An 11,865-nucleotide genomic window follows, 5' to 3' on the forward strand; every position below is an offset into this window, starting at 1 on the left:
ATGCGTCCTCGGGCAAGCTTGGAAGGAATCAAAGGGAGAAAGCACCAGGCCGTGTACCTCACACGGCCCTACACTGGTATGGAGCTCGGGTCGTGTGGAGTTTGGCACAAACAAAAGAGGAAGATGACATGGCCGTGTGAACCTCACACGACCGTGTCAAGATTTGAAGCCAACCATAGCAGAAGCCTTACATGGCCGTGTAGATCTACACGGCCGTGTAAGGTTTCCAGAGGCCAAGCAGGTGGTGGCCGTGTGCACCACACGACCGTGTAGCATTTCCAGAGAGCAGAAGGGTCCTGGCCGTGTGAGTCACACAACCGTGCAGCTTTGGCAGAGAAGGAACTGGACATGGCCGTGTGAATCTCACACGGCCGTGTCACGGGGCCATGTGGCGCCCGATTCCCTCCTCTATTTAAACCCTCCTTCATGAATTGAAAGGGGATCTCTCCCCCTTTGGGAGAAGGCAAGATTTGGTGGTTTCCTCCCATTCTTGGGAGGATTTCTGGGCAATTCGAGGGGAGTTTTCAACGATTTCGACTCCGGAGCAAGGATTGGATCCGAAGACGAGTCTTCTTCGTAGATAAGTTTTCTCTTTTCCCCTTTTCTTGGTTTCTTGGATCGTGGATTTAAGAAATGCTTGTAATCTTTATTTCTTAGGGTATTCTTCCTCGATTCATGGAGTAGATCTTGTATTCTAGGATTAAGGGAGTGTTTGTATGATGGATTGATGTAATCTCTTATGGATTTGCCAATTTCTTGTTTCAATGACATTGTCTTGCTTGTATCAATTAGATCTTGAATGATTAATGGTGATTTGTGCTTAATTCTCATTCTTGATTGATTGTTTGGATTTCTTGTGGACTTTGTAAAGATAAACTCTCACTCGATCATCCGAGGGATCCACGTGACAGGTGCAAGCCCGTGTAAGGACGTTTGAGAGATAATCTTGAAGAGGAAATAGGAATATTCAAGAGAGTAGGATGGATCATGTGATTAGTTTCTTGTATCTTGATAGATTAATAAGTTGTGGGCTTCTATGTTGATATCCGAGGAAGGCATAGTAATAGGTGCTTCTGTGTAAGGACAACGTAGGTTCACGTCTAATTGATCATATTTAGATACATTTCTTAGTCCTTAGCCGGTTATCTATTGCAAGAGAGAACCGGCAACTTTCTACTAGTATTTGGCAATTGAGGGATAAGAATTGGTGAACCATTTACATTCAAGAGATCTTACAAAGAAATCGAAACTCGTAGAATCTCCCTTTATCATAACCCAAAACACTAAACTCTTGTTTGTTGATCTTTAATATTAGATTTGTTTACCTTTACTTTGCATTTGAAACAATTGGATAGTTGTTTAGCTAATTCGCATTGAGACATTTCTAGTGCTTATTCCAGTCCCTGTGGTTACGATAATCTTTTATATTACTTGCGACATTTCCGTACACTTGCGGAGCGTGACAAGATGATATAGGGAACACTACTTTTAATCATTCCTAGTCGAGTATTAACATTCAGGGACAATGTTAATGCGACGAGACTAGCATGTAGGTCAACTCGATGACTTGATCTCACAAGTCATGGATATAGAGATATCAAGTTGACACATGGGTATGCATTGGAGAATGTATACTGAATGACCCGCCATGAGAAAGTATCACGGATCGTTATATGAGTGTCATATACTTTCTCATAAGACTATTAGTATGACTACTAGTCCTTGGACCGTAAGTCACCATAGATCCCTACATAAGGAGTTATGTACTTTGGTTTCGTCAAACGTCACCCGTAACTGGGTGGACTATAAAGGCGATTACTGGGTATGTAATGAATTATGCAGAGGGATGTGAGTGATGTAGATGGGATCTATCCCTCCTATATGACGGGAGAGACATTGATATTCTTGATAGAGTGAGACCACGTAGTGCATGGCCATGCCCAAATGAGTTAATATGAGATATTGAGCTCATTTGATTTAGTGAGTCTACTTGGAGTTCAAGATTTAGATTGGTCAGAAGATGACACGGTCTATGCCTCACATTGATCAATCTAGATGTCTAGGATAGTAGGACACTTGTCATATTTTGTGAGGAGTCACAATTAGTAGTCACAAGGTGATGTTGGATCTCAACATTCTTGTAACTTGGGTAGTAATGATGTGTTGCTAGATACCGCTCATTACTTATGCTCCTAAATGGGTTTAGGGGCATTGCCAACGTTACAAGAACCTATAGGGTTACACACAAAGGACAATTAGATGGAGATTAGGTTCATATGATGAACCAAGAGGATTAGATTCATTTGATGAATCAAATTGGATTAAGAGTAATCCTAATTGGGCTAATTGAGTTGGACTCAAGTTGATTCATGTGTTCAATGAGTCTAATTTAGATTATGACTCATTGAATCAATTTAATTAAATGAATTAGATTCATTATATTAAATTGTCTTGAATCAAATGGTTAGATTAGATCAACCATAAGAGAGATTTGGTCAAGTTTGACTTGACTTGAGAAGGAAGATGAAAGGTCAATTTTGACTTGACCATTTGCCACCTCATTTGTGAGTTGGCAATAGGAGGACTAATGATGATGTGCCACATCATCAAGACTAGCACATGTGTGTGCCACATCATGGAGGTTACAAACCTCTTTCCCATTTAATGTGGCCGGCCACATTAATTGTAAAGGAGTTACAATTGTGGCCACACAACATGAATGGGGAATGAATTTTTCATTCAATTGATTCATTTAACTCTTCTTCCTCCTTGAGTTCTTTCTTCTCTCCCTCTCATCCTACCTTGGCCGAACCCTACTAAGGTGCTAGCACACTTTAGTTTGGTTATCTCCTTCTTGTGTTCGTGTGGATACGTATAGAGGGTTGTCTACTTTGACAATCTTGAGATTCGGCACCTTGGACGAGCGGTATTCGCGAAAGGCACGCATCAAGGGTAAAACACATACTCTAATGTAGATCTAGAGTTTGTAAACTCGTACTCATAATGTTTTCGAAATTTTATTCTTTGCACGGATCCGGTGGCGGGGATTTCGGGGTTTTCGCGATGCGAAAAAGCGGTTTTCGCGGCCCGAAGAACCCAACAGAAGGAGATCTGGGCCGTGCCACTCGACACGGCCGTGTGCTCCCAGCCGAGAGGAGAAAGGAGGAGGCTGTGCCATTCGGTACAACCGTGCAGAACCCGGTCTAACCCGGCCGTGTCTATAAGACACGGCTGTGCCCCACCCCGTGCGACGCCGCCTACCTCCTCCAAGAAACCCTAGCCTCTACCTTCCTCTCTCCCAAAAACCTCCCCCACCCTGAGACACCTCATCTAACCCTAATTTCTCCCTCTAGAGTCCACTTTTTCTCAGATTTACATCTAGATCTAACAGATTCCCAAGCCTAGACTTTGGAAAAGGAAGTTAATCCCCTACTCGTCCTCTCCCTTGCTCCTATCCTCTCACCATGTCGCAGATCTTGAAGAGACTTCGCCGAGGAAGTGGTGGATCTGGAGAAGGAGATGCACCGGGAGGTGACAAAGGAAAAGGGAAAGCTTCATCATCAAGAGGCAAAGGGAAGAGGGTAGCACGCGACGAAGGTAACGAGAATACATTTAATATTATTTTTAGAAATCAAAATCAAAAAGCTAGATATGATAACCTTGTCGCTAGGAAAATTGTATGCACGAAATATATGGATCCCGCCACTATGGATATGCTAGGAATTAGGGATGATATTGATTGGATGATTAGCTCTTTAGATTGGAATGATATAATGTACTGTCATGCACCGACTTACCCTCGTCTAGTCCTTGAATTTTTGAGTTCCCTTGATGTTAAATATTCATCTGAAGAGGACTACATAGGGATCATAACTTTTAGGATGATAAACAAAGAGGTTCGGTGGACTTTTAATGATTTTAATGATTGTTTTGGTTTACCTAGTGGAGGTTCCCGAGTATTTGATAGTGGGATTAGATGGAACGAATTTTGGAGTTTGATAACTAGATCGAACGACCCTTATGAACCCTCTAGAGCTAAGGCATCCCGCATGCAAAACCCGACCTTTAGATACATGCACCGAGTGATGAGCAGAACAATCTTTGGTCGAGGAGATAGTGACGGGGTAATTAAAAAGACTGAACTTTATTGTCTTTGGGCAATGTTGAAGAAAGTTGATTTTGATTCCGGGTTCCATTTTCTACAAACCTTAGTAAGAGCAGCTAGGGCGTCTTCGGGGACAATTGTATTTGGTGGATTGATTACTCCAATAGCACATAATTTAGGTTTGAGCTTGATGGACTAGAGGTTATTCATGACAATAACAAGATCGACATCAATTCTTGTCTTGCAATGAAGATGATTTGTCAGGATGAGAATGAGCTTGCCTTTCCTAGGGCCTTTGGTTTCCCTCTACCCCTTCCTTATCCCGAGCGCACTTCAGTTCGCAATCCTGCAAATTGGGTGATCACTGATCCAGCCCCCGAGAATGTGCCTCCCATAGTAGAAGAACCGGAGTACCACCAGGAACCCTCGCCATCGGATTTCCCGCAGCCTTCCAGACATCCAGAACCTCCTAGGCACTCTTTTTCCTATGGCACGGGACCCTCTAGTTTTGATTTTTCCGACTTCCGTACCTCCTTAGAATCCCTTCACGAGAAGCACAATGCCCAACAACAGTTGCTGGAGGGTCACTTCAAGCTTTCTGACGACCAATTTAGGGAGGTGCGAGATCATTTTCAGTTCACTAGAGACTTCCATAGTCAGGTGACGGGGTTCGTACAAGATAATGAGGTGGACCAGGAGAGAATGAGGAACTTTATGGATGATATGGATATCACTGGACAGTAGGTAGACGCTTTGTATCAATATCATCAGCACATAGGCCATCTCCCTGGTTTTCCTAGATTTCCCCCGGGGCCATATCAAGGACCTCCTTATCCCCCACCCCCGCCGCCATATTGATTTCATCGGGGCGATGAAAAGTCCAAGTCTGGGAGGTATTGTTGTGTTAGCTAGAGCCCTAGAGCCAATCATTTGATGATTGTATTTTGGACTTGTTGTATCATATTGTATATAAATAAAGGCATTTGATTTTTGGTTATTATACTTACTTGTATTGGTGCCAAATAAACTAAGTATAATAACGTCCTTGAGTAGACGGTTCTCACCTATATCAATCGGTTAGTTGAACCGATAGTGAGATGATATAGGGAACACTACTCTTAATCATTCCTAGTCGAGTATTAACATTCAGGGACAATGTTAATGCAATAAGACTAGCATGTAGGTCAACTCGATGACTCGATCTCACAAGTCATGGATATGGAGATATCAAGTTGACACGTGGGTATGCATTGGAGAATGTATACTGAATGACCCGCCATGAGAAAGTATCATGGATCGTTATATGAGTGTCATATACTTTCTCATGTGGCTATTAATATGACTACTAGTCCTTAGACCTGAAGTCACCATGGTTCCTTACATAAGGAGTTATGTACTTTGGTTTCGTCAAATGTCACCCGTAACTATGTGGACTATAAAGACGATTACTGGGTATGTAACAAATTATGCGGAGGGATGTGAGTGATGTAGATGGGATCTATCCCTCCTATATGACGGGAGCGACATCGATATTCTTGATAGAGTGAGACCACGAAGTACATGGTCATGCCCAAATGAGTCAATATAGGATATTGAGCTCATTTGATTGAGTGAGTCTACTTGGAGTTCAAGATTTAGATTGATTAGAGGATGACACGATCTATGCCTCACATTGATCAATCTAGATGTCTAGGATAGAAGGACACTTGTCATATATTGTGAGGAGTCACAATTAGTAGTCACAAGGTGATGTTGGATCTCAACATTCTTGTAACTTGGGTAGTAATGATGTATTGCTAGATACCACTCATTACTTATGTTTCTAAATGAGTTTAGGGGCATTGCCAACGTTACAAGAACCTATTGGGTCACACACAAAGAACAAGTTGATGGAGATTAGGTTCATATGATGAACCAAGAGGATTAGATTCATTTGATGAATCAAATTGGATTATGAGTAATCCTAATTGGGCTAATTGAGTTGGACTCAAGTTGATTCATGTGTTCAATGAGTCTAATTTAGATTATGACTCATTGAATCAATTTAATTAAATGAATTAGATTCATTATATTAAATTGGCTTGAATTAAATGGTTGGATTAGATCAACCATGAGAGAGATTAAGTCAAGTTTGACTTGACTTGAGTGGAAGATGAAGAGTCAAGTTTGACTTGACTTTATGCCACCTCATTGGTGAGTTGTCATTAAGTGGACCAATGATGATGCTCCACATCATCATGGTTACTTAAGTGAAGTGCCACCTCATGGGAGTTACCAAGAGTTGTGACTCTTGGTATCCCATGGAGGTTACAAACCACTTAATTAGATGAAAAGAGTTTCATTTTGCAAGTGTAACTCTCATTCAAGTGATCTTCCTCCTCCTAAGCTCTCTTCTTGCTCATTCTCTTCTCTTGGTCGTGGGTTTCAAGCAAGGGAGAAGAAAGGAGAGTGAATCTAATCCAAGAAGAAAGGTTAGTGAAAGTCACATAGAGATTTTAGAGGAGTGTGTTCTCTTCTTTTCTTTTCTTCTTCTTCCAATCCTACCCGAGAGCCCTAGAGAGTGCTAGCACACTTGTGGTGCTCTCTTCTCCATCCTTGAGTGTTAGAGAACACTTCTTGTTCGTGTGGATATCACTAGAGAGTTGTCTACGTTGACAACTTCGAGATCCGGCGTACCGTTGGACGAGCAGGATTTGCGAGGGCACGCTTTAGAGGTATAAAATGTTTTTCCTTTGTAGATCTACTGTAGATCATAGTTTGAAACTCGTATTCATAGTTTTAGAAATTTTTCTTTGCACGGATCCGTTGGCTTTGGAGCTTTCGGGGTTTCCGCGACACGAAAACGCGGTTTTCGCGGCCCGAAAAACCCAACATGTTGCACAACCTGAGTCTGGTTGAGAGTCTTTCTTTTGTTTTTGCATATGTTATTTGCTTTCTTCTATCTGTTTAGTCTAGTTTTATCTATTTGCATTTTATTTGTTTCTGCTTGCACATTATTTGCATTTTCTTATATGTGGTATATTTGAGAACATCAACCGTCCACTTTTTCGGCCACTTGTCCAATAGTAAAATGTTTAACTTTTTCTTAGTTCATGAGTGATTCAGATTGTATTAGTATGTTTGGTGTATCCCCTTTCTCTATCTTTAGTAGCATGAAATAAGCTAAGTATTGTATGGAGTTCGGAATAAGTTTTTGGCCTAACCTTAAGGACTTACTTTCACTACACTTAAGTACTTAAGCTTGAATGGTAGATATACTTTTGAAATAGTTATGATTCATCCAAATTGTTTAGTACTTATGTTCTTATGGTGATTCCTTATTTACATTTTAGTTACTGGATAACCTCGGATCATGGAAGCTCATTCGGAAAAATCTAAATCCCAATATATGCATCGCATGTGTAATAAGTGCTACTCTATAACACTATGCTTAATAAAAAAAAATAATAATAAATAAGGGATAAAAAAATATTTCTCGTGAGTGGAAACTAACAATTCACCCCTTTGAGACCGAGTTAGGTTATTGGAGAAATGAATGTTACGTTTCTCTTGATTCCGAGAAGTACCCTTTGAGACCTTGTGTAACTTAAGGAAAACGAACCAAGTGTGTGGCAGGTAAGTGTCTATCACCGGGAACATTAGGAATTCAATTGTATGACGACTTAACTAGGACAGAGGATGGAAACTTGAAAAGCTTGAGCTACTTACTGCACCGAGCACAGAGGACTTATGTTTAGGCCATACTTAGGTTACTCCACGGTCATGCTTATCAGTGAAGTTAGATGATAGAGTTAGGCGAATGCACTAAGGATTATGAAACACTACAGGATTTCATGAACATAGTTTCTAGAAATTTTGCTTGAGGACAAGCAAAGGTTCAAGTATGGGGGTGTGATGTGCGCAAATATTATGATCTTCTACGTATGTTTTAGCGCACATTCACGTGACTGACGCACATATATTCTTCACATGATCGCATCTTTTATCTTTTATTCATCATATCCATTCTTTTATTCGGATATCTGCTCTTTGTTTGGTTTTATGTTGACAGGAAAGATTTTCGGAGCTTGAACGGAGGGCATTGATGCATCGGAACCAACCAGACGACACGGTCGTGCAACCCTGCACGGTTGTGTGGTCAAACAGGAGAGGAAGAGCACACGGCCATGCACGGTCGTGCAACCCTGCACGGTCGTGCCACCCCAGATAGAGAAGGAGACTCGCACGGCCGTGCACCCCTGCACGGCCGTGCCCCAGGAGACAGAGCCCAAGGGCTACACGACCGTGCAACCCTGTACGGCCTTGCAGCCATGCACCGAACCGAAGAAGGGCACGGCCGTGCCGCCGCGACCAACCCTAAGTCTATATAAGGGTTTTAACCCTTTTTGCAAAAGGGGGAGGCGAGATGTCAGGGAAGAAAGGATCTTGGAGCAATTCTATGCCACTTTAGACCGCCGTCCAGCGAACTTCCTCCGCCACATCGACTCCAGAAACTAAGAGTTGGATTAGAAGGCCACTCTTCAACACCTGATAAGCATATTCCTTCTTACTTGCTGAGAATTGTATGTTTCTCTATACTATGTTTTCGGATATCTCTCTAGCATTCATGGAGTAGATCCCCTTGTTCTGGGATTAGGGAGTAGTCGTGGTACGGATTGATGTAAGACTCGAATTGTGTTTGTACTTGCTGGATGAACCTTCACGCTTTGTTTCAATTGTTAATTGTTTACTTTTGATTGTGAAGAACTTGTCAGCCTCATAGAGGGTTACTACTAGATCGTACACCCGAGGGGCCCTAGTGACAGGGGTGACCCGTTCATGGACATCTAGGATAGCTCCTTGAGAGGAAGGTAAATTCTCCCCAAGGGAGCGAGAGACCAGGCTTAATTCTACTCACCATTCTTAATTTACCAGTTAGAGTTATGTCATCAAGATTTGCCGAGGTGCCCTAGTGACAGGGGTAAACCGTGACAGGACTTCTTAAGGCATTCCCCTATTCTGGCTCTTGAGAATACCCACTTAGCTTCCGGCAATAGCAGGAATAAGGACAGCAAGAATGAGATAAACCGAGACACATCAATACTACCACGACGAAACCGACTCCCTAGAACTCATCATCACCAAGTAATATTTCGACCTTGCAACTCTTGACTCTCGCCCTCGACCTTTCTTTTCCCTTAGCCTGATCAAGACCGTTGGTAGTCTAGCTAACCATTAGTGAGCGATTGCTAGTGCTTATAGCCAGTTCCTGTGGGATCGATATTTTTATTATTGACGATGAATCCGTGCACTTGCGAAAGCGTAACAGTTTCCCCATCGATTTCAGCTCCAAGGATTTGTATCTCGTCCAAGTAAGTCATCATCTTTAGGATATGATCCCTTACGGGTGTCCCCTCTGACATAGTGACTGTCATTAATTTTCTCATTGCCTCTTGCCTAGCAGCCCAATTCTGGTGTCCGAAGAGTTCCTTGAGATTGTTCATTATGTCATAGGCAGTTGGCAAGTCCTGATGCTGATGTTGCTGCACATTTGACATTGAAGCCAAAATGTAACACCGCGTCATCTCATATGTCTTTACCCATTTCTTATGATACTCAATCTCCTCTTCACTAGAATCATTATTAGGCACATTAGGGTATACCTCTAACAGTACAAACTTATAGCCTTCAGCAGTTAGAACAATGTCCAGGTTTCTTTTCCAATCTATGTAATTGGGACCAGTAAGTTTGTTATCTTTCAGAATAATAGCCAGTGGGTTGAAAGTCATCCTAAAAATCACAAAATAAGTTTTGGTCAAGACTTTAAAATTTAGAATAATATTGAGTCCTCAAACAATATTATTTAAATTCATCAGCACCTCAAAACACCATGAATTTTGTATGTCACGTTAGTGTGGACGTATACAAAATCAAACATTTGTAAGAGGAGGTTTTACCCATTAATTTTATTCTTGTCATCCTAACTTTATGACAAATAAAATTAATAGTTGGTATTCCTTTACCCACACAAATAATAGCAGTGACTCCGTTAGGGAGGATACTATTAAATGCGCCTAAGTGTATACCATTACTTGATACTTAGTCCATTAAATAGAATTGTGCCCCTTCAGTTGGAGAAGATCACATGCTCCCAAATAATTTCCTATAATCATCCATAAAGGAAGTTTGATATAGCAATCCGCAAACAAACTCATCCGATGTGGAGGGAGGCACTCAGAGCCAACGCGCAAGTTTATTTGCATCGCTTACAAACTAGTAATGGAGACTGTGGAATTTATTTACTAATCCCTCTCCCACTTAGTTTTTTAAGATGAGGATTTTATTATGCACACACACATCACATCAAATAAAAGCAATAAATATGGAAAAATAATTTTCCAACTATTATGGCCTCTTCCATCATTATCCTCCGTGTGCTGCCAACCCTAGCTGCTGCCATCTTTAGCCATCGCAATCGGGTCTAGTCGCCGCATCTATCTTGCTTCTTTTTTCGCTGCGCCTTTGGTCCTCAAATAGCACCACGCCTCGCAAAGATACGATCTGCGACAAAAATAGAATTTTACATTTATCGATCCTATATTCCACTAAGGAATGTACACGTAATCTAGATCGAACAAAAAGTAAAATCCTAAAACTAATACAGCTCCTGCTGTATTTAATACATACAGTCATGCACACAGATAAAATACCCTCGACATGTCTGACGGTCCAATCACACATAAACACATTAGGGCCATAATAGTTAGATCTAGGATGTCTGCAACCCTAGAGTTAATCTATTTGCACATCCTACGATTATCATGCCTAAAATATGTATGATATGTGCATAATTAAACTGAAAAACTAAACACACAGAGGCAATATCCTAGCTCTGATACTAATTATTGGTTGCTACTCGGAATATCGTACTGGTTCCCCTGTACAAAAATTTTGTACAAGTCCCGAACCTTTCCTAACAACCTATTGTGTTCTTTAGAAATTAAATTTTGAATCGCAAATAGAACTTAACATTATTAATTCCAAATTCAACTTATTTGTTCTTAGATGTTTAGACTTGGATCGCAAACGATGCTTAACATTATTAATCCAAATCCACCCATGTTACAAAGTTAATTAAATATTTATTTCAGAGATCGGCTTCCAGGTTAAACATGGCGAGGCACTAGGCCTTCTTGGGTATGGGATCATCCACCACTTCCTAGACAAAGACTTTCAACGAAATTCAATATTTAATCTCCTTATAGTAACCCTAGGTTTAACCACTAAGAACAATCGAATCACAAGATCGAAAAACAAAAGAAACACATAATAGAAACATAAAATCGATTGCCTAGAATCGTTAGGTAATTCAAAAATCCGTACAAAGAAAACTAGTATGATGCGGAATAAGATTACTAGTTATACATTTATTTGTAAGCAACAACCTCTTGATCTTCTATTATATTCCTCTCATTCTCTTGGACGTCGTGTGGGCGACGATCTACCAAGAAGAAATCCACCAAAGCCTTCCTTGCTTCCAAGTTTTGGCCACCACCACAATGCTCCAAGGGATGCTAGAAAACAATGCCTCCTTTCTCTACTTCTTCACCTCCAAGCAACCGGCCACCAAGAGTTTCACAAGAGATGATGCCGCCGGCCACAAAGAAGAAGAGAAAGAGAAGAGGAAGAGCCAGCCACCAAGGATGGAAGAGAGGAACAATAGAATAGGTCGTATATCAAGAAGGCACCCTTTACCTCTCTTTTATATTCCTTGGTGAATC

This window comes from Zingiber officinale, chromosome 7B (assembly GCF_018446385.1).
Source record: "Zingiber officinale cultivar Zhangliang chromosome 7B, Zo_v1.1, whole genome shotgun sequence".
NCBI classification, from domain to species: Eukaryota; Viridiplantae; Streptophyta; class Magnoliopsida; order Zingiberales; family Zingiberaceae; genus Zingiber; species Zingiber officinale.